This window comes from Lucilia sericata, unplaced genomic scaffold, assembly GCF_015586225.1.
Source record: "Lucilia sericata isolate MDLA Ls3-8-SP2 unplaced genomic scaffold, ASM1558622v1 Contig000134F_arrow, whole genome shotgun sequence".
NCBI lineage: Eukaryota > Metazoa > Arthropoda > Insecta > Diptera > Calliphoridae > Lucilia > Lucilia sericata.
This window is the reverse complement of record NW_023994166.1, coordinates 40,839-65,438: the sequence shown is the minus strand read 5'-3', so window position 1 is coordinate 65,438 and position 24,600 is coordinate 40,839. Positions and strand designations below refer to the sequence as shown.

General features: G+C 24.5%; 1 protein-coding gene across 1 annotated transcript in view; it reads left to right on the top strand.

Moving 5' to 3' along the window:
• Window positions 1-24,600, top strand: part of LOC119601005 (protein kibra) — a 39,740-nt gene that overhangs the window by 2,636 nt on the left and 12,504 nt on the right. The gene's annotated exons all lie outside the window — the stretch shown is intronic.

The window sequence follows — 24,600 nt, the reverse complement described above, 5'->3', positions numbered from 1 at the left end:
TCAATAAACAATTTAATTAAGAAACTGCATTAAACACAAATATTTTATTAACAATTTGCTACAAAAATACACACCAATAAAAACATACTCTCAAAAACTCGTATTTAAGTCATCTTTAAAATATTTCCCATCATTTATATACACAATTATTTTTGTGTTATACAATTTATCATGAAAATAAATTTTAATTAAAAAAAATTTCGATTTTATTTTCAAATTTTTTTTTTTTTTTTTTTTGTTTTCTGCAACATGTCCAAATCTTACAGCCAAAATAGGCTGACAGTTAAAATTGCAAAAAAAAAATACTATATACATTGCGGAATTTTTTCGCTTCAAGCTCTCACAAATACTGTCATACAAAAATCATATAATTGAGCAGTACTAAGCAATAACAAACAAAAAAAAAATAAATAAATAAATAAATATTTTAGCAAATACTCGCAAGCACACCAATCGACGAAGTAGTATCTGACAACTACAGAGATACTACAACAAGCTGGCAACAACAACAAAAATTTATAAAAAAAAATAAACTGAAAATGGAAATAAAAAATAAACAAACAAAAATAAATAAAATAAAACAACTTTAAAGCGAAAACATTCCAATGTGATGATTAAGACTAAAAAATAGAGCTAAAATTAAACAAAAAAAAAAAATAATGAAAAACTAAAACTTGCAAAAAAACTTAAACTCACATATTTACAAAAAAATCTGTATATCCCAGCAACGTTAAACTATGGTAGGGCCTCTATTCTCTAGGCCTTTGTTTTTCATTATATGGAAATTTAAACTAAAAACCTACAAAGTTTTCCAATTTCATATGGGGGCTAGGAGAAATAATGAACCGATTTTAACCATTTGCAATAGGCTTCGTCTTTAAGTCAAAGAAACATTTGTGCCAAATTTCATTAAATTATCTTGCAAATGGCGACCTGTAGTTTGATTACAAGGTTTACATGGACGGTCAGACGAAAGGACATTTCTAAATCGATTCAGAAAGTGATTCTGAGCCGATTGGTATTTCTATGCTTCATCATACATCAGCACAAACCCAATATATCTTCCCTACTAAAGTGGTGTAGGGTATAAATCTGTTATCTCTCTGATTTTGCTACTAAAAGAAGATCATATGACATACATTAGATTTGTATGCTTAGCATATTTCCTAACAAAGATATAAAAACTTTAGATTTAAAAGACTCATCTCAAAGAATCGAGGTTATATATTGTTGAAACTTAAAAAGATTTAAAGTTATTTTAAATACAATATTGATTTCATTCGATAGACAATATTTCAAGAACACTTTGGCGAGACTCGGGCTATTGTAAGATCGCCTCCCGATCTCCACAGATTTCGAAGATCAGTTTATAGGAGAAAGATAACAATGGTACAAATATTCCCTAGAAAACCTCAGACAATATAGATATTAAATTTAGTTGGAGTTAATAGATAATTTGATTCGATAGACTTTTTAAGAACATTCTGACGTGACTCGGGCAATTTTAAGAAGAGTACAAAGATTGGTGATCACCAACTTGAATTAAAATCGTCTCTAGATTTCCACAGATTTCGAAAATCAGTTCAAAGGAGAAAAATAACGGTGGGGAATAGAACGAAGATTCCCTGGAAAAATACAGCTAAAAAATTTATCGTTTTCGTGATGGATCATGCAAATTAGACTAGTATTATACTATTACAAGTGATGAGAATGATGATATAATGATTTGTGGCACATTGCTAGAACCTTAAGTGGATTTTGATTTCACAGCTACTACTTGACAACCAATTTTTGGGTTCGTTGTAACTTGAAAGTAAAACTGGGCCTTTTAGAAGGCCTCTAAAATTGTCTTTCTAACCCATTGAAATGCTTTGGTAATCAAAAATAAACTCACAAAATTTACAATTACAAGAGAGTACAAGTATGAGTGCGCAAAAAACAAAACTGAAACAACAAATTATAGTTGCTGCTCGGTATAGCTGTAAAAGTATGTGTGAAGTATTATTGTAAGTTAAAAAAAAAAAACAAAATTTTGAAAGTAAACAAATTACAATTATTTTACAATTTTTTCACATTTTGCCATGTGCTTTTAAGAAAAATGAAGGGATTTTTTTTTCAAATAAAATAATATTTTTAAAAATTTTGATAAAATCTAAAGTGATCGATAACTTTATATAAATTTTATTTAGATGGAGAAAGAAATGTTTACATATTATAAAATTTAAGGAAAATTTACTTACATAATATTGTTTGAAAATTGTAACTGAAAGTAAACAAAAAGAAATAATATTAGCAATAAAAAACCATATAAAACTTGTTTACTGCAAACTTACAAATGGTTGTTGTAATTAAATTATGTTGCAGTAATCATTTAAATGTTTGCTGCAATCATATTTGTATATATTTGTGAACGTTGATTTCCTAAAGTTTAAAGCTTTCATTTATGCTTTTATCTCAAAATATAGTTTTGAAATTTCATTTAAAGTTTAACCAAAATATTTTGATTCCTCAATACACGTTTTAGTTAATAGCCTTTCCAAAATTTTACCAATTTTTTAAATTAACTCACATTATTCTAATTTTCAAATTTTATAACGCACAATGTTTATTAGGTGATCATTTATAGTTTTAAAAAAGTTATTATCAAAAAAAAAAAGAAAACAAATTATGTTAACAAAACAACTTGTTTTTGTGGCGCATTTTGTCTAAAAAAAGAAATATACAAGATATGTATTTAATAAAATCAAATTGGAAAAGTAGCAGCAGCAGCCAGAAAAAAAAATGCTACAAAACAAGTTTCCGCATAGAGGAGCTACAGTAAAAACTATAAAATTGAATATTTCTTTAATAAATAATTCAACTTAAGGAATTTTGAATATTTGTTATTTTTTTTTCTTACACGCTTTATTTAATAAAATAAACATTTATACAACTATTATGACAGCAATGTTTAAATATACGTTATAATTTTCAATTTAACTGCACATTATTTAATTTAACTGTAGTTGACGAGAAGAAAAAGAAGAAAGAAACGTCATAAATTTTAATTAAATTAAGGTGAATTTATTTGAATTCACATGCTATATTAAAACTTGAAAGCCGGCTTTTTTATTAATAAATTGCAAAAAAAAATACGTATGAAGAAGACAACGACAAAAAATTTACATTAAATTTATTAATAAAAAAAAAATTTGGCATTCATAAGCTAAATAAGTGAAATTAAATGAGCCTTTACAAAAAACACATTTCTGAGATACAAACAAAAAAAATTTAATAAATAAATAAATAAATACCCACAATTTTGAATTTTATTTCATTTCGAGAGCAATAACAACAACAACTACTACAAAAAATGAAAATTTTTTAAAATTAACGTCAGCATTAGCCTCGTGCTGGTATGCGTTACGTTTTTCGTTGCTTCTTTGTAAATGTGAAAATTATGAAAAATATTTAGCGAAAAAATTCAAAATGTGTTTTCGTATAAAATTATACCGAGTATGTGTATGTAATAAGCACATACACACATATGTAGATGTGTATAAATTTATACAGCATACAGGGTACTGAGTATGGAAATTAAAAAAAAAAAAATAAACAAGTGAAGTGCTATTTTCGGTTATGCCGATACACCATCGAATAGGACCTTTATTGAGGACATGAATTGCTTATAGCCCAAGTTTTGACGATTTATATAGAATGATCCATTTTCAAAATGAAAACAGTTAGAACGATTTATTGATTATGGGAAATAGGGCAATTGTAAACCGATCCCTTTGTTTTCTATAAAATTAGTTTATTTCGTATTGCTTCACTATAGCGGTATTTGTAAGCCAGCAATGATCGATAGAATTGATTACTGATAGAGGTCTTATATTTATAAGAGATAGGGTCAATTATGGACCGATCCTCATAATTTTAGGTTAAGAGTATAACACTTGTTTATAAATGTTTAAACGGTATTCTTGGGGGCGCTTGCATAGGGTAAATCGTTAACCGATACTGTACAATTTCAATGCCAAACAACCTGCACCAACGAACTCAATTAAGTTTTCAACCGACAGTCGGAAGGACATTAGGTATGTCCGTCTAAGAATCTAATAAGGACCCAAAATTACTTTTTTGTAAATGGAGGTGTTGACGACTGAATAATAAAGCACAACTAAATAATTTAATATTAGATTTTGAAAACAAATATATCAACTAATCGAGGGACTATATTCAATAGTCTCTATCTAAAATAATACAAGTTTTCAGGAGAGCAAAAAAACTGTTTATTTCGCTAGTTCGTGAAGATTTTTTAATTTTTTCTTTTACAATATATTTTTACGACCATATTCTAAACCATTATATAAAAAGAATTTCAATTTTTGCATTATTTACAAAATTATTCACAAATTTATATCAGATAGAGCTTATTTTTCTACGAAAATGTTCATGCAACCAACAGATAGAGAGTTTTTCATGGAAACATAAAATTTTTATTTGAATTAAAATCAATAAATATTATATTTTATACAATTTAATGGAGGAAAAGAAACCAAATTGTTGAAAAAGCAACAGATTATAATGTTTTGGTCCAAAATCAATGTTATATGGTTAAACACGACAATAAAATTGATTTAATTAGTATCATAATGAGCGATATCTCAAAAACTATTAGACCGATTTTAAATATTTTGACGGATTTGTGTTCAGCATGTCCAAATTATAAAGAAGACTTGTTTTGCAACAGAAAATTATCCAAAGGGATCGAGTTTGAAGCAATTTTTGGATAAGATAGAGAGTTTTGCATTCAGAATTTTTCTTTTTTTAAGATAGAGAAATTTAAAAAATGCTATAAAATTGCCAAAAAATATTTTTTTTTTCTTTGAAATTTATATCACTGATGCGCGATAGTTTGCTGAATATTTTGCCATCAAAATCTCATTTTCATAAAAATGACAGATAGCGACTATTGAATATAGTCCCTCGTAATGCTCTCTATTGCAGTTACATACATATGTATATAATTCTCTCTCTCTCACTTGCTAAACTGTAGATATGTATGTATATGATAAAGATTAATAGCTTCAAACCAATTTATTAGACACAACTAAATTGTTCGTCTTAGAATCTAATATGGACCCAAAATATACTTTTGTGGTTTCGAGGTATTGATTACTGAATAACAAAGTGAACATTATGTCCGTCCAACTTCAAAAGCTTCTAAACAATCTAATTTAATAATGAATATTGGTTTTTTTTTACACAAATTTTGTAAGCACAACTAAATAATTTAATATTAGATTTTGAAAACCAATGTATTAACTAATACTCTCTATTGCAGTTACATACATATGTATATAATTCTCTCTCTCCCTCTCTCTTGCTAAACTGCAAATATGTATATGATAAAGATATGATAGCTTTAAACCAATTTGTTAGACACAACTAAATAATTTATTCAGCATACGAAATAAGCTTAAATCTGTAATCTAAGCTACTATTTAGCAAACACTAACTTCCACTATTCATAAAGACATTAAACTTCAGTTTACTTCAGCTTTATTACACACATTGCTAAAATCTTTCCTTAACGCTTATTAAATGTAAATATTACTGAAGATTTTCCTCTACTAACCATTAGTACTAAATTTCCATTTAATGATGTGATATTTGAAACTACAAAACGGAAGGAAGTAATTATTTGATAGTTATCGCCAGCTTAAAGAGGAAAGAAAATCTTATGAGGAAAAATTAAATGTAACCTGATGATGTACTGAGAATAATGGGAAAAATTCTTAAACTAATTGAGAAAATTAGTTGTGTACCAGTGTAATTGAGTGGGTATGGTGTTAGTTATTCTAACATTAGATTTAATTTTGTTTAATTATAGACGAAAAAAAAATCTTAAGATTTTCTTTAAACACAAAGAAAAGAATTTCTAATGATGTCTAATTTTATGGGAATGTTTATATAATTCTTTTTTTTTTTTGTGTTTAACTAACAGCAGAACATTTTTTTCAACATCTGGAGATTTTTTTTAAGAAATTAAAAAGATTTGTTTGTTTAAGAAACTAATTCTAAGAAAAATTGCTTTTAAATTAAGACATCGTATGTATTACGTTTATTAAGAAATAGTACAGGGTGTTAAAAAAAGTTTTTTAAATTTTAAAAATCTCTGAATAAAACTTCAAACATTTTCACTTTATAAAAAGAGATTTTTGCAAAATTTGTCTAAATAAATTAAATTTGGAATCAAATTCATGCATTAAGAAAAAATCACTATAGATATAGCATATGATTGCCTTCATTATGCCCTTTACTGTAAATTTTTCTCTGGTGAATTATATAAAATTTCAAATTCCCTACTATTCAGTTCAATAAGAAGGCTTATTGCTGCTTAGGAATAGAGAAAAACACATGCCCCTTAGCATTTCTTTGTTAGAGAAAATATGTATATGAAAAAAGTGTGGGCGCGTCTTTATACCTACATTAGGTTACCTTTTTTTTTCTAATCTACATCATCACTTTTTCTACTTTACTTTCTTAACAATAATAAGCTTAGACTGCAGCTTGTCTCTAAATACTATAAATATTAACTCAAGAATATAATACAGAAACCTGAAACATTTTTTATACAAAATTTTCTTAAAGAAAACAACAATAATAACACATAAGAAAACATAAAGTAGCAAAAGAAAACATAGAAAAAAATCTAAAGAATATTATAGAAAATATAGAATAAATATAGCAGAACACTTTTAGATACAAACTTACATACATGGATACATATGTAAGTATGTATCTGAAACTATGTATAGTATGAAAAAAAAAATAACTACAATGTGAAAAAATACTGAAATGGTAGTCAATAAAATATGTAGAGTACAATGTAAAATAATAGCGTTAACTGCACTACGGCAACAACAAGAACAAATAGAGAAATATAAAACAACAACAACTAATACTATGTCTATTACTAACTACTAGATACAAGATACAACTTTAAGTTGATTGTATTTAGTAGTGGTCGATTTTATAAGCAGTAGTAGTAGAATCATAATATATATAAACTAGTATTAAAATGCTTGCATGTATGTATATATATGTGTGTGTGTATGTACATATGCTTAAAGAAAAAACTGATCACAGATACTTGCATACTTAGAAAAAAAAAAAACCTGGTAACAAGAGCAACAGGTGCAATTTGTAGCAACAACAAATAGAAAACTACTATAAGTACAATATAATAGTTAAAAACAGATACAAAATAGAAACAGGGTGTTTATATCATACAAAGAAATAAATCTTAAAGATTTTAATCTTCAATCGTTTAGGATTAAACCAAATTTTTGTTATATAGTTTGCTAAATCTTAAGTTTAACTATATACAGAGACAGAGAAGTCTCTACTACAACAATTAGTTAAGTTGTTAAGAATTAAGTTGAAATTGGAACCAAACACAAATTAAATAACAAAAAATTTCAAACAAAATTCTCAAATATAAAAGATTTTTCCAAACACTCTTACACCTAAACAAATTTTCTACTACAACAACTACAAAAATAATATTAAGAAAAAAATTCCCAGGCCAATATACTTATTACGTTTGCTTTTTTTCACTCGCTTTAAAGTTAAACTTTAGTTTACAATATTGCAAAATTTTCAATTAACTATGAATTTCGTTGCTAAATGTATATAAGTACTTGTACTTACTATCTATATAACTATACAATTTTACATTTTACTAAAGCGTTAAAATGAAATGCAGTACAACTGCATTCCTTCTTAGTTTTTTTTTTTTTTATTTTCTCGCAAAACTTTACTGTGGTATATAGTATAGCAAAAAAAAAAGCAAAGCCAAGAAAAAAAAAAGCTGAATATTTTTTTTCCAGTACATACTATGTAGATGGTTGATTATTCATACATAGATACAAACATATATCTACATTGGAATGCTATGGCTACATAAATGGTATGTTATTGCAATAACAGCAATAGCAGCAGCAGCATGCAATGCAACAGTTTGCAACAAGTATTTCCACTTTATTATACTTACAAACGAAAAAAAATATAAACAACTACATATTATCATCATCCATCCCATGAAGAGAAAAAAAAAATTATATATTAAAGGAATAGTTTTGTCTATATTAAGTGATATATGTATAAACTATATATACATACATAAATACATACTCATACATCAAGCTTACACACTCCTCTTAACATGAATATGTCCACAATGTGATTTTATACAATTTAGGAAACTAGAGAGTTTTTTTACGCTTTTTGGTCAAAAACTATTTGTTGGAAAAATATTAAGGAAGTAAAGAATTACTTGTGCAAATAGTTTCTTTATAAAACAATTTCTATAAAGAGGAAAATGGAAAATTTTCTTTAAAGAGAAAATTTATCTTTTCTTTAAGAAAATTTATGGAAAATTTTCTATAAAGAGAAATTTTCTATAAAAAGAAAACTTATGGAAAATTTTCTATAAGAGAAAATTTATGGAAAATTTTCTATAAGAAGAAAATTTATGGAAAATTTTATATAAAAGAAAATTTATGAAAAATTTTCTATAAAGAGAAAATTTATGAAAAATTTTCTATAAAAAGAAAATTTATGAAAATTTTTCTATAAAGAGAAAATTTATGGAAAATTTTCTATAAAGAGAAAATTTATGGAGAATTTTCTATAAAAAGAAAATTTATCAAAAATTTTCTATAAAGAGAAAATTTATGTAAAAAAAATAAAATTTATCGAAAATTTTCTTTGAAGAGAATATTAATCGAAAATTTTCTATAAAGAGAAAATTCATCGAAAATTTTCTATAAAGAGAAAATTTATCTTTTCTTTAAGAAAATTTATATAAAGAGAAAATTCATCGAAAATTTTCTATAAAGAGAAAATTTACGGAAAATTTTCTATAAAGAGAAATTTTCTATAAAAAGAAAACTTATGGAAAATTTTCTATAAAAAGAAAACTTATGGAAAATTTTCTATAAGAAGAAAATTTATGAAAGATTTTATATAAAAGAAAATTTATGAAAAATGTTCTATAAAGAGAAAATTTATGGAAAAGTTTCCATATAAAGAAGAAAATTTATGGAAAATTTTCTATAAAAAGAAAATTTATCAAAAATTTTCTATAAAGAGAAAATTTATGTAAAATTTTCTATAAAAAGAAAATTTATCGAAAATTTTCTTTAAAGAGAATATTAATTGAAAATTTTCTATAAAGAGAAAATTCATCAAAAATTTTCTATAAAGAGAAAATTCATCAAAAATTTTCTATAAAGAGAAAATTCATCAAAAATTTTCTATAAAGAGAAAATTCATCGAAAATTTTCTATAAATAGAAAATTTATGGAGAATTTTCTACAAAAAGAAAATTTATTGAGAATTTTCTATAAAAAGAAAATTTATGGAGAATTTTCTATAAAAAGAAAATTTATGGAGAATATTCTATAAAAGAAAATGTATGTAAAATTTTCTATAAAAAGAAAATTTATCGAAAAGAGAATATTAATCGAAATTTTTCTATAAAGAGAAAATTCATCGAAATTTTTCTATAAAGAGAAAATTCATCGACATTTTTCTATAAAGAGAAAACTCATCGAAATTTTTCTATAAAGAGAAAATTCATCGAAATTTTTCTATAAAGAGAAAATTCATCGAAATTTTTCTATAAAGAGAAAATTCATCGGAAATTTTCTATAAAGAGAAAATACATCGAAAATTTTCTATAAAGAGAAAAATCATCAAAAATTTTCTATAAAGAGAAAATTTTTTGAAAATTTTCTATAAAAAGAAAATTTATCGCAAATTTTTATATAAAGAAAAAAGTTATCGCAAAATTGTATATAAAGAGAAAATTTGTCGAAAACTATCTACCAAGAAAATTTTTGCAGATTTATTAAAAATTTGCCATAAAAAAATTATCAAAATTTTACTTTCAAAGGAAATTTTTTAAAAAAGAAATTTGATTGAAATTGTTTTATATTAAAAAAAGTTATTGAAAATGTTTTACAAAATAGAATATTTATTGAAAATTTTCATCAAAAATAGAAGTTATTGATATTTAAAATAAATATATCGATAATTTTCTATAAAAAGAAAGAAAATTTGTCGAAAATTATGGCTAAACAGATATTTTATGAAAAGTTTGTCAATAATTTAAGAAAACGATATTAAGATATTAAGATAATTCTTCAAACCCTTTAGTTTATCTGATCTTTAAGGGGTTAATACAATATTACAATTATTTGGTATCGTATTGCGATATTGTTAGTATATAAAGTAGTAAATATATGTATTTCTATACATACATATCTATGTAGTACATTGTAATGCAATGCAATGCAAGTGGTGTTTCAGTTTCATTCTTATTCGTGTTATGTATTTCCTTTTTATAATGATAATATATTGTGTGTGAATTTTTTTATAATCCCGGTCTTATAATTTATAAACGCGTAATTATACAATAGTCATACTATAAGATACGAAATGTAGTATGTATGTATAACATAAAAAATAATGTTTAAACTGAAAAAAATATATATTTATATAAAAAGTGCATAGAAAAATATCCAACGTACCACTTATCATGGAATGAGAAAATAAATATTACAAGAAATATATTGTAAATTTTATATTAGCATTTACATATATATTCAAGGAAATGGTGTAACAATTCTTTAAATTGCCAAAACTTTAAAATCTTTTTAGAAATATTTTCAACATATAGAATTTTCATAATATACAACTCAATTTTTCATTGTCATATTTACAACAAAAGGTGCTTATTAAACTCAATTGCAAATGCATCAACCGAACAAGCCTTTCGAACCTCTCTATGGAAAATAATTGGATTGAAAAGAAAACAAAATAACAATAATAATAGAGAAGAGAAAAAGAAAACACAAATATTTTTTAACAATATGTATGTATGTTGGTGCAGTCCATACATACATACTATATAAATATAATTCAAATATCGATTTGTAATAATTCAGCTGTCATTCTTTCAAAATAAAAATAAAAAATAATAATAATAAAATCAAGAACAACAACAGCACTTCATGATCATAGTATGTAGTTGTAATGTTGCATGTTGTTGTTGCAGTTAAGGAATTTTTGTAGTTTTGTTTTTTTGCTTGTTTGTTTTTATTTTGTTTAAGTTTAATAAACGTGAGTAGAAAATTAAGTTTTTTTTTCGTCTTTTTTTAGTTATTCGTTCATCATGGCCAGAAGATACAAATCACATACATACACACACATACATACAGATACTTTTAACAAATTACATACATATTGTGTACGCTAAGGAATTTTTATAATACACAGCTTGTTGTAATGCAATGTTGTGGTATGATGTTGTTGTTATTTGTTACTTGATCATATAAATAATTACAAAACAAACAAATTGATTTGAAACTGAAATTTTTGCAGAATTTTTCTTAGTCCAAGTTTTAAGCTAAAATCATAAAAAATTATTGGGACTGGAATAGATAGCAATTGTTTTCCGTTTTTTATAAAATTTTTGAATAATTTTCTTTTTTAAAAACATTTTGTAAAAAGTTCTCATTTAATACAAAATTTTTGAAAATTAATTTCTTGTTTTTAATCATCTTTTTCACCACCTCCAGTTATCGTTTAACTGGTAGTTATTCTTTCAATTTTTGTATGAGAACTATCAATATATCTTTAAGTTATCTTTTTTTATAGAAAATTTAATAATTTGGAAACATTTCTATTTTAATACAAAAGTATAATTTTATAGAAAATTATCTCTCTTTTTTTGTAAAGTTCTGAAATATTTGTCTCTTAATAAAACTTTTTCGAAAATTTCTCTCTTAAAGGAAATCTTTGAAAATGTCTCTTTTAATTGAAAATTTTTCTTTTAATAGGAAATTTTTGAAAATTCCTTTTTTAATAAGAAAATTTTTAAAATTTTTTTTTTTAATAGGAAAATTTTTAAAAATTCCTTTATTAATAGGAAATTTTTGAAAAATTTCCCTTTTAAAAGGAAAATTTTGAATAGGAAATTTTTGAAAATTTCCTTTTATAGGAAATTTTTAAAGATTTCCCTTTAAAAAGGAAATTTTTGAAATTTCCCTTTTAATAGGAAATTTTTGAAAATTTCCTTTTAATAGGATATTTTTGAAAATTTCCTTTTAATAGGAAATTTTTAAAGATTTCCCTTTAAAAAGGAAATTTTTGAAATTTTTTTTTAAAGGAAATTTTTTGAAAATTTCTCTTTTAATACGATTTTTTTGAAAATTTTAAAGGCAAATTTTTGAAAATTTCTCTTTCAATAGGCAAATTTTTGAAAATTTCCCTTTTAATAGACAAATTTTTGAAAATTTCTCTTTAAATAGAAAATTTTTGAAAACTTCTCTTTTATTAGGAAATTTTTGAAAATTTCTCTTTTAATAAGAGATTTTTCGAAAAGTTGCCTTCTTATAGAAAATTTTCCCAAATTTCAATGAGCAAGTGGAAAATTTTCGAAAATTTCTCTTTTAATACAAAAATTTATCATTTAGTAGGAACTTTTTTAAAATTTGTTTTTTACTAGGATTTTTTTTAAATTTCTCTTTAATTGAATATTTTTTCAATTTTTCTTTTAATGCTCAATTTTCAAAAATTTTCCTTTTATTGGAAAATTGTAGAAAATTTCCCTTAAATTTCTCTTTTAGTAGAATATTTTTAAAAATTTATTTTTTAATAGGAAATTTTTTAAAAATTTCCTTTTAATGCAGAGTTTTAAAAAATATCCGTTTAATAGATCATTTTAGAAAACTTCTCTTTTTATTGAATGTTTTTATAATTTTCTCATTTAAGGAACATTTTTGAAAATTTCTCATTATATAAAAAATTTTTGAAAATTTGAATTTTTTTATAGGAAATTTTCAAAACATTTCTATTTTAATAGAACATTTTCCAAAATTTCACTTTTAATAGAAAATTTTCCAAAAATTAATTAAAAAATAAATCAAAAATTTCTCATTTAATGGAAAAAAATTACAAAATTCTCTTTTTACAGCAAATGTTCGAAAAATTTTCTTTTTATAAAACATTTTCGAAAAATTTTCACAATTTCAAATTTTCTGTGTAAATCAAACAATTGATAACAGCCGAGCAACTTACAAAGAATTTGAAGAGAGTGAATTATTTATCAGTTACAAATAAATATTTAACAACAACATTAAATTTGTTGTTGTTGATCGTGATATATGCTGTTATGTTATGGTTTAACAACAAAAGGTAGCAATTTTCCATATTACTTGTACAAAAAATAAAAATACATCGAAAAAAACTCCACATCCTTGTATTATGAACATGAATTTATAGCATGCCTAGCAGTTACAGTTCTGTGTGTTGCCTTGAATAACTTAGTGCTGGTGGTAGAGGATGGATGAATGGCTGGCAGGCTGGCAAATGCAACTCCATCTGTCCGTCCCATTGTTTTGCATTCTGTTAGTGAGCTCACAATCATTCAGTGTATTTTTTTGTGTTCACTCGCTGCTGCTCTAAAAGACCTTTTGGCTGACTATTTGGCATTTAGTGCGTTTATTTTTCCGATTTTTTTGTATTGTTTTGTTTTATTATTTTTTGTGTTGTGGTTTGATAAATTACTTTAAGATACAACACGCAGATGTGCAATAATTTTCATTCGTTTTAGTTTTTGCAGCATACGAGCAGTTTCAACAACAACAAAATAATATTGAGTATATAGTATGAACATTTTTGTATTTTTTTTTTTATAATGTTGCGTGTACACTTTATTTTTGATTATACAGTATGATCATAACAATAGCAAATGCATGGCATCAGGAGTTAAAGACTGCAAGAGTTTTGTGGAAGAACAGACGAAAGGTCGGACAATTGGTTTGTAAGACAAAAATTAACGAAACAAAAAAAAGGAAGGGGCAAAAAGAAATACCTTAAAACCTGTAGCATATTTTTGAGATTATATAGTTTGTTTTTATTGTTGTTGCTTGTTACTGTTTGTAAATGATGTTTAATCCTTTTGTTAAGACATTTTTGTACAGTGGGCGTATAGAGGATTTCTCGATTCTCGATTTACAAGAAATTTTTGATAATTTCCCTTTATTAAGAAGTTTTCAATAAATTTCAGGTTTAGAGATTTGTAATAAAATGAAAATGGCCAAAACGGAACATTCGAAGTTTCAATTTTAAAACTTTACTGGGAACAAAGGAATTACGGCTTTATTATGTTTTATTGGCAATTTTGTCCCACTATACCCAAGAATTTCCTTTAAGCAAACAGTTTGGTATTCTTTTTTTTTTTTTTTGTTCCAGCCACCACCAGCTTCATCTTTGGATTTTATATAATAAAACTTGAGATAAGGAATGAATAAACATTTACGTCACATACCAATGTTTTCTTTTTTATTGGTGTCCCAACAAACCAAATTGTTGCAAGGCAGTATGTGTGTTTCTTTTTTTTTTCAGTAGCACATTAAGCCTCTTTTTTTTGAAATTTTTGGACTGAGCTTATTTACTTTAGTTTTATGGATTGTATGTGGTTGTTGCTGTTGTTTTAATTTCATAGCTTTGGGTGTTATGTGGCCTTAAAAAAATGTTTAAATTTATGCTTTAAGCATAATTTTGGTTTGGTTTTTATTTTTTCTTCAATAATATTTTTGTCTTTGTTGTTTTTGCCATATTTATGGATACTTATAATTCTATATTGTGTATATGTTTGTATGTATGTGTATTTATTATTTTCTGGGTTTTTAACATTCTTTAAGCCAAAGGCTTAACTTGAAATACTTTTTTTCTTGTTATTGTGGTCGTTGTTTATTTCTACTTCATTTGATAATTTCAACAGATATTTAAAGTTTAACATAAACATTAAGTTTAATACGTAAAATTGACGTTTTTTACAGAAACACAGAAGAAGAAGAAAAAAAAAGTTGTGGGCCTTTTTTTTTGTTGTCTTCTTAAATTTATGACCAAATGAAAAAAATGCGATAAGCCTCTCATTTTTCTTATAATATTTTGTTAATAATGTGGTAGTATATGGAATTTAGGTTGTTTATTGTCACTCTTAAGACCCCCACACTGTTCATTAAAAGTGACTGATTGAAGCTGCATTCTTGAAATCCTTTTAAATGAAATTATGGTTTGTTTATGAAAAAGTTTGATTTATTAAAAAGTTCTTCAAAAAAGCAGGAAAATAATAAAAATATTTTATAACATTAGCACTATAGCTAATTAAAAGCTTAATACTAAAACAGATGAAAAGCTTTCAAGAAGCTTTAGAACAGAATTTAAGACCTAGAAAACTAGAAATAGTTGATTTCTTAAAAAGTTCAACATAAAAGCTGGACTATAATTAAAATAGTTTAAATAGTTAGCACAAAAACTAATTAAAAGCTTAATACCGAAACTAGTGAAAAGCTTACAAGAGCTTTAAGGCATAATTTAAGGGTAGCAAGCATATAACAATAGGTTTTAACTAAATATTAAAAAAAAATTTAAATCACATAACACTGCTGCTACTGAAAAGCTTTTTTAAAGCTTTTTTAAAGCTCATGAAAAGCTAAAAAACTAGGACTAATAGAAAGCTTACAAGAGCTTTAAGGCATAATTTAAGGGTAGCAAGCATATAACAATAGGTTTTAACTAAATATTAAAAAAAAATTTAAATCACATAACACTGCTGCTACTGAAAAGCTTTTTTAAAGCTTTTTTAAAGCTCATGAAAAGCTAAAAAACTAGGACTAATAGAAAGCTTACTAAGAGCTTACTCAATACCGAAACTAATGAATAGTTACAAAAGCTTTATAGCCAAAAACCTTAATTAAAAAACTTTTATGACAATATTTGAAATATTTAAAAGCTTATTTAATAAAAAGTCTTCTAAAAGCTTTAGAGTTAAGAACCTATACAAATTGTTCTATAACCAATTACTAGTTTATTTCTTTAAAATCAGTTTTAATCATATAATACCATTAATGCAGGAAAGCTTGGTAAAAGCTCTAGAGAAAAATTTTCTAATTGAACTGTTTCAAATTTAGAAACATTGTTAATGTTAAAAGGCAAACCAGAAAAGTAGCAAACACGTAAAGCTAATGAAAAGCTTGCTAAAACGACAGATTTTTTAAACATATTGTTCTATAAAGGTTTAAAAGTAGAGCTTTAAAACCTGTTACTTAAACATAAAGCTTATAAAGAATTATTTCAACAATTTACTAACAAAACTCATTAATAGATAGCAAATCTCAAATATTTTAAAAACCATTTTTTTTAAAATTGTTTCAAAAGCATTCCCTCAATTTTTGTTATCTTTTGACCCCCTTCTACTTCCCTCTTTTAAAACATTTAAAATTTCTTTGTTTCATTAAAAAATATGAAAAAAACAAACCACACACAACAGAAATTCTTTCAATCATCCTCCACTAAAAGAAAGATGAAAAAATTAAAAAAAAAAATATATTTAAAAGAAATATATTTTTATATAAACAATTTTTATGCTTCATTGAAATTAAAATGCCACATGTCGCATTCCTAAACAGCGGCGGCAGCAAAAAACCAATTAACATATTTTAAAAATATATTATGTAAAAAGAAAAAAAAAACAAAATATTATAAATGAAAGAATAAATTTAAATATAAACACCAACAAGAAAATATTTGTTTAAATTCATAACTAAAAATGTTTTTTAAAAATACATACAGATTTTTTTTCAAATATTTATACATATACATATTTAATATATTATAAATATATTAATAAAAAGAATTTGTTAGTTTTTAGTTTAAAATAAAATATTTTTAACACTTTTACCTGTTTAAATAGTAAATATTTTGTTTGGGATTTTTTTTCTAAAATATTTGTGTTTATAGATATGATCATAATAATGATTTAATTGATTTATTTTTGCAGTTTTTAACAGTAATGTAAAGGAATATTTTTAAAAATTTTGTTTTAAATTTAAAGTTTAAAAGCATTTTATTAGAAAGCCTAAACCAGAAAAACTTATTTAAATTAGTTTATCGAATAGTCACAAACGCTTTTCAATGACTTTGCTGCCGCTTGAAAGTTAAAACTCCATTTAAGGTAACCAGTCACGTAACTAGTTCTATTTAAGTGGTCTTCTCTCTAATGTAATTACCAGGATTTTAGTTAAACGAACTTGTTGGGTGACTTATGAAAACATGAACAACTAAAAGTCAATAACAATTTGTTAATGTAGGCCAAATCTAAGATTTATCTAAGATTTTTTAAAATGATATCTTTAACCCTCCTGGGACATCATCAGGTTGAAGTGATCGAGCCTTATTTATATATACTTCTACTAAACCCGACTAAAACAAAGAACCCTTTTTAAAAGCCCCAGAGATCCCTTTTACATGTTGTAACCTTAATCTTTAATGGTTTACGTATGAACTGATGAAAGATATAAAATTTTATCAACTACAAAAATAAATCTTAAAATTTTACAAAGAATCAACACATTTAAAAACTGATCTATGTCAATTCAATATTATAATCACATCAACAATTTAGCAAGTATAGTCAAACAGGCAGTCGTCAGTCCAACATAGAAAAAAATGGGCAACAAACCAACCCATACGAACGAATGAATCCAACAATAGTGATCGAAGAAACTAGCAAGCAACATTTTTTTTTTAAATAAGCTCGCGCGTAATTACGTTTAACGATGTTGCTGATATTGTTGCTGTTGTTGTTATTATAGTATTGCTGATGTTGTTGTAGTAGTAGTTGTTGTTGTTACTGAAACAACATCGTTTACGTCGACAGCAAGAGTGGAATGTGGTTTTGACAAGTTCTTCTAAAATTGTATAGAGCAACTTTGCTATTTCTGCTATGAGTAAAATACAACACACTCATATAGTATGTAATGAAAACCCAGCAAACATTTGGTATAAGAAAATACATATTTAAATATGAAAAAAAATGTGAAAAAGCTCTGTAATAGTCATAAAATTTCATTACTTATCGTGAGAAATTAAAGATTAAGATACATTTTTTCTTTCATATAATTTGTTTGTTGGGCTTAATAGAAACATCTAGATATGCAATTGTGTTTGTGTGTATAGATATTTAATTGTATGTAAGTATTTTATACATATTTTACATTTATCTTATAGTTACGTACATACGTACGTATGTATGTATGTTTGTAAGAATATAGAATGAAAAAAAAATGATCATACGATGTGTAGTTATATCGTATATAAAATTTTTCTTTGGTGTTTTTGTAGCGCATTGCAAAAACAACAACAACAACAAACGAGTAAGAATCATAATACTTGAAACAACATACGTAGCTACTTAAAATAGTATGTACGAGTACAAATCTACACAAACATTTTTTTTGAAAAGAATTTTTTCTGCATTTCGTTTTTCTATTTTTTTTCTTCTCAACATTTTGCAAACATCAAGTAAAACTTGCAAATATTATAGTAGAGATATTTTATTATAAAGCCAAAGGCTGCTGACTTGTTGGCCGTTGTTGTTTCTATTAAATGTTCTTTCGTTTTAGATCGGGGAAAAATATCAGAGAAATTTTAGGACATTTTAAGAAAATCGTTGAATTGAGTTATCGGATCCAGCCTTTCTGCTCTTAAGTCTATGTTTAATCTTACATCAGGAATACTTTATGTAAAACTTGTGATTTTGATAAAGATCCTAAAAACTGATCTTTCTTAAAAAATATTTTTTGCTGCTTTATGTCTCTCATTGACATTACTGTTCTCCGGCACACAAGCATAGAAGTTCGCAAACGTTTTGCACTCTCTCCTGCACTTCTTCGACGCACATTTGTAAGTTTGTCTGTCTGTCGGTATGCATTTGCAATAAGTATGTGAGAGTACGTAGACTTTGTATATGGTTTAGATTGTTATGGCATGGAGCCAAAAAAAAAACACACTATTTTTCCCCATTTTTTATTGCAATTGTTGGTTCTTCTTCTATTTCTTGTTGCATTTATTTAATTGTTGTAGTTGTATGCTGAATTGCCAAGTATGTGATAATATATTTTTTTTTATTTCTTGTTCACTGACAATGCGTGAGTGTTGGGTATTGTAAAAATGCAAGAGAGACGAGACGACCTCTTATTAGTAAAGAGGTAAATAAATGAAAATTTTAGAACTAAACCAAATGTTGGCATCTAAAGAACTGTAAATTTTTTAAGGTCTTATTCATAAACTTTTATCAAAGGTTTATAAATGAAATTTTCATACAAAATTTGTTCTATAAACCGTTGATGAATGTTTATGAATAAGACAATTAAACTTTATTTACAAAATTTCTTTCAATACTGAATTTTAAAAACTCCTGTTTTGGTGTTTACTTAGACTCAAAATTTCTTGTATTAAAAACCCCTTTTAAGAGGTTCAAATATCAGCACAAGTTCATATACATATATAGGTATAAATGAATATTTAACTAACTTTTTAGAAAAAAAAGTGAACAGCAATTCTCAAATAATCTTGCCCACATTACAACTAATCAAAAAAAAAAATCTGTTTTGTTAAACTTCATACTGAATTGTAACAACAACTCTAACATCAAAAACTATATATTAGTTGTAACTATATAATAAAATAAAATGGCAACGTCATGATATGCTTGTTTTTTCCATTATAAAACTGTTGCATCTTCAACTTTTTACTTTAGTTTTTCTAGTTCTAGTTGTAGTGTTTCTTTATCTTTTTTTTCTTCTTTTTGCTAACTACTAAATAAAATGACAAGATTTTATAGATGACATCAAAGAAACTCTTTTTTTTTTTTTTTTTTTTTTTTTTTGAAAATACTTCATACAACAACTTCAACTACAAAAATAGCATTGAATAGTTAGATACCAAATTGTAAATATGTTTGTATGATATGAGCATGTACTTGAACCAAACATCTAGTATAAACCGGCTTAATATAGAAAAAAAGTGCACAAGAATTAACTGCAACATCAATATAAGCAAAAGTTGCTGAAGCACCAACGACAATGGCAACAACTTTAATAAATCTTGCAACTAGAACAAGTATAAGAACTTTAAAAAAATTTGCAAAAAAAATTAAATAAAAAACATAATAATGTTGTTGCAAATGATGGCCATCATGATGAGATTTGAGCAAAATAAAACTGACATGTCATGTCAAAATAAAATGAAATTGTTATTATATATAAATAAAGTAATTAAAGAAAATTTGCTAAATTATTTTAAAATGTAAAGATTTATTTAAGTTGCAATACTTTGTATTAATTATTTTAGGTCAGGCTGTAAATTTAGAAATAAAAATGGATCTATAAGTATGTGTACATACAAAATAGCATTATATTACTCATTCATTTATTGCAATTGATCTAAATTTGTTTCCACAATACACTACAGCAACAACAAAACAGCACAGTGGGAATGAACGCAAAAAAACATCTTAAGAAAGTTTTTTCTATTAAAAGAGATATTTTCGAACATTTTCTGTTCAAAGGTTATTTCCAAAATTTTTCTATTCAAGGAAAAATGTTTGAATGTTTTCTATTCAAAGAAAAATGTTCGAAAATTTTCTGTTAGAAGTGAAAATTTCGAATATTTTCTAATAAAAGAGAAAAAAAATAATTTTCTATTAAAGTATATATTTCAAAGAATATTTTCAAAATTTTTCTTTTCAAAAATAAATTTTTTAAAAGTTTTCTATTCAAAGAGAATTTTTTTTAATTTTCTATTTAAAGATAAATTTTTGTAAATTTTCTATTCAAAGAGAAATTTTTGAAAATTTTCTATTTAAAGAGAAATTTTTGTAAATTTTCTATTCAAAAAGAAATTATCGAAAATGATAAATTTTCGAACATTACTTTTTGAAAGGATATTTTCGAAACTTTTTAAAAGTTTTCTATTCAGAGAGAAACTTTTAAAAGTTCTCTATTTAGAGAGAATTTTTTTAAATTTTTCTACTGAAAAAGAAATTTTCGAAAATATTCTATTAAAAAAGATAATTTTGAACATTTTCTATTAAAAAAGAAATTTTTGAAAATTTTCTATTAAGATATTATATTTTACAACATTTTCTATTCAAAGAATATTTTCGAAAGTTTTTTATTCAACGAGAAATTAGGCAATATTTCAATAATTTTCTTTTGAAAGAGAATTTTTGGAACATTTTCTTTTAAAAGATTAAAATTTCAAAAATTTTCTATAAAAAGAAAAATTTTAGAGAATTCTATTCAAAGAGAAATTTTTGAAAATTTTCTATTTAAAGATAAATTTTTGTAAATATTCTATTCAAAAAGAAATTTTTGTAAATTTACTATTCAAAAAGAAATTTTTGAAAAGTATATATTTTCGAACATTTTTATTCAAAGGATATTTTCGAAATTTATTAAAAGTTTTCTATCCAAAGAGAAATTAATAATAACTTTCTATTCAATAAGAATTTTTTGAAATTTTTCTATTCGAAAAGAAATTTTCGAAAATTTTCTATTTAAAAAGGTAATTTTGAACATTTTCTATTAAAAAAGACATTTTTGAAAATTTTCGATTAAGATTGATTTTTTAACATTTCCATTCAAAGGATATTTTCGAAAGTTTTTTATTCAACGAGAAATTAAGCAATATTTCAATAATTTTCTTTTAAAAGAGAATTTTTTGGAACATTTTCTTTTAAAAGAATCAATTTTTGAAAATTTTTTTTATAAAAAGATACATTTTCGAGAATTCTATTCAAAGAGAAATTTTTGTAAATTTCTATTTAAAGATATAAAAGGATAATCTAATTTAAAATCAAGTGATATTCTAAAAATTTTCTTTTAAAAGAGAAATTTTATATTGAAAGGAAAATTAATTTCAAATTCTCCATTGTTAGAGAAAAAATTTTCCTAAATCCCACTATGCTTTGCCATACAAAGAAAACCTTTTTTGTTAGTTGTTATTTGTGTTTTTGTTTTTCAATACTCTAGATTCATACTCGTCTGAATAAATATTTCTTTATTGTTGCATGTAGTACTCATATGTATATGAGTTTTTCTTTATGTATTTTTTGTTGCTGTTAATGTTCAAGTCAAATTGACATTAATAAATAAACAATGTAAATTTTTTTATTATTATTCTGTTTTATTTTCGTTGCTGTTGATTTTTCTGGCATTATAAACCATACTCACTAATATTTGAACTCTCTTCCATATAACGATCACAATGATCGTAATAAAAATGACGTTACTCTCATATAAATTTGCATTTAAATATGTATAGTATTTCTTTACATATTAATTTATTGCATTGTTATTGTGCTTCTACACTTTTAGTTATTAAACTTTTTTCATTATGATGATCTTAAATGATAAACAATTGCTGGCAATAGAAGACAGACAGTAGAGTATTTTTCTACTCAAGTCAAGCTCAGAAAAAAAAGTACTACATATAGAGAAAAAATTTACTTAGTTTGTATGTATGAAAGAAATAAAAAAAAAAACTTACAATTCGTTTGCTCTGGTATGTGAAGGTCGCAGCAGTTGTTTTGTTAATGACAGTGTATGGATTGTATGTTTTATTTAATAATCGGTACTTATATGTATAGTACTCATATGCTCATAAAATATACAATATTTAATAAAAAAACAAAAAAATATTTTGATATTAACTCCATAACTGACTGACAGTTTAAAAAGAATATAATAAAGTTGTTTAAAATTAAACAAAAAAATTTTGGTTTGTTTTTAAATGAGCGCGGACAGACTACTTGTCTGAAAGTTTCTTGATTTTGAAAATTATTGTTTATGAAGCCATTAATTAAATAAAAAAAAATATTCTTGTAGTTTATTTTATAAAGCTATACCCAGTATGCTTTGCTACCCCAAAAACAATTTTAAAATATTTTAATAGTTTCCCAGATATATGAATTTTTGTATTTAATTCATATGGGAGGTGCCACGCCTCCTATATCAAGTTCGCGAATTTGTTTCCCATATATTCATATCGTTGCCAAAGCAGTTGGTATAAAATTTGAGGATTCCAGATCTACTAGTTTATCAGATATACGAAATTTTGTATTTTATTCATATGGGAGGTGACACGCCCTATGAGAGATACCACGCCCACACATTTATCTACCAAAATTTGGAATAGCTTGCAATTGTTTAAAACGATTTCTAAAGATTATAGTGCTAAGCCAATAGGAAAAGGTTTAACATAATTTTTAAATTTTTCCTTTCAATTTAATTCTATTTTAAATTTAAACGTTTCTTCTTTATGCTATTGAAATAATTGACCTCTGTTTTAAAAACAAATTAGTGAAAAAATAAAAAAGAAATCAACCTACAAACTAAAATCTTAAGTATTTAAGCCAATTTAAAAGAACATACGTTTAAATGAAATTAAACCCTAATTTTACAAATTTAATTGATAAACAAATAAAAAAAAAAACGCAATTGTTTTGAAGGAAAGAAAAACACTTAAAGAAAAAACAGATCGAATTGTGTTTCTAACCTAACAACATAATGAAATTACTGCTATTGTTTTTAAAGGCTTAAATAAAAATGATTTATTAAATTAAACAAATAACAATAAAATTTAAAAATAACTAAGAAACAAAAGAATGGAAATACAAGTTAAAATTCTTGTCATTTTTTTTTTTGTTTTTACTCCAACGACATTCTTATCAAATTCGTAATAAAAATATATAGACATTAAAGGGGTTGGTATTTGGCTGACGTCACATAAATAAAAATTCAAGTGGCTAAATTGCAATAATCGTGTTAAAGATCACGTCAACAAGTCTCGCACAGTAGAAAATGCTAAAATTATTATTAATAATAATGTTGTTGTAGCCTTATTTGCAATTAATTGAGTAAACATACTGCTTACTGCTGATCAATATATAATTAATCTTAGGAATGTGTACTTTTAATTTTCTATAAAATTAATTATAAATTTCTGAGAATAAATATATAAAAACTACCAGATAATTCGATTTAATAATCCCAGGAATATTTTGTTATTATTTTAAAGAATTCTTTTGAAAAAAAAAAGTAAAATTAAGCCAACTTAACTTGCAATAATTTCGAAAATATTTCTAGTTAAAATTTTGTTTTGCTTTTTCAAAATTAAACATAAACAAATAATTTGAAATGTTTATATTTAAATTTTGAGAAAATAAAAGGCAAAATTCTTAACACATGTTTATAAAAATGGCAGCCATTGTTAAAAGAATATATGTATTTGATACACAAATATGTTCTGAATTAAAAAATGAGAATAAATTTAGATATTTTAAAATAAAATTTAAATTAAAATTAAACATTTGTTTAAATAGTAAATTTTGCCACTTTATACAAATAAAAAGCTTTTGTTTGCATTGCCTTTGTTTATATTGACGAAAAGTTTCATCGTTTATTGTGTTAATTAAAATGTTCAATATTTTTCGTTTAGTGTTTGGCTTTTTTTATTGTTGTAATTTTTATGATTTCTTAGACACTTAAAACAAGTTACTTTTATAGGTATATAAGCAACTTTGTGACAGGTCAGTTAAAAAAAAAACACTTTTAAGGTTTCAACAATTTCTAATGATTATTGATTGATATACAAATTTAAAAAAGAAATACAGAAAATTATTCTTTAAATACT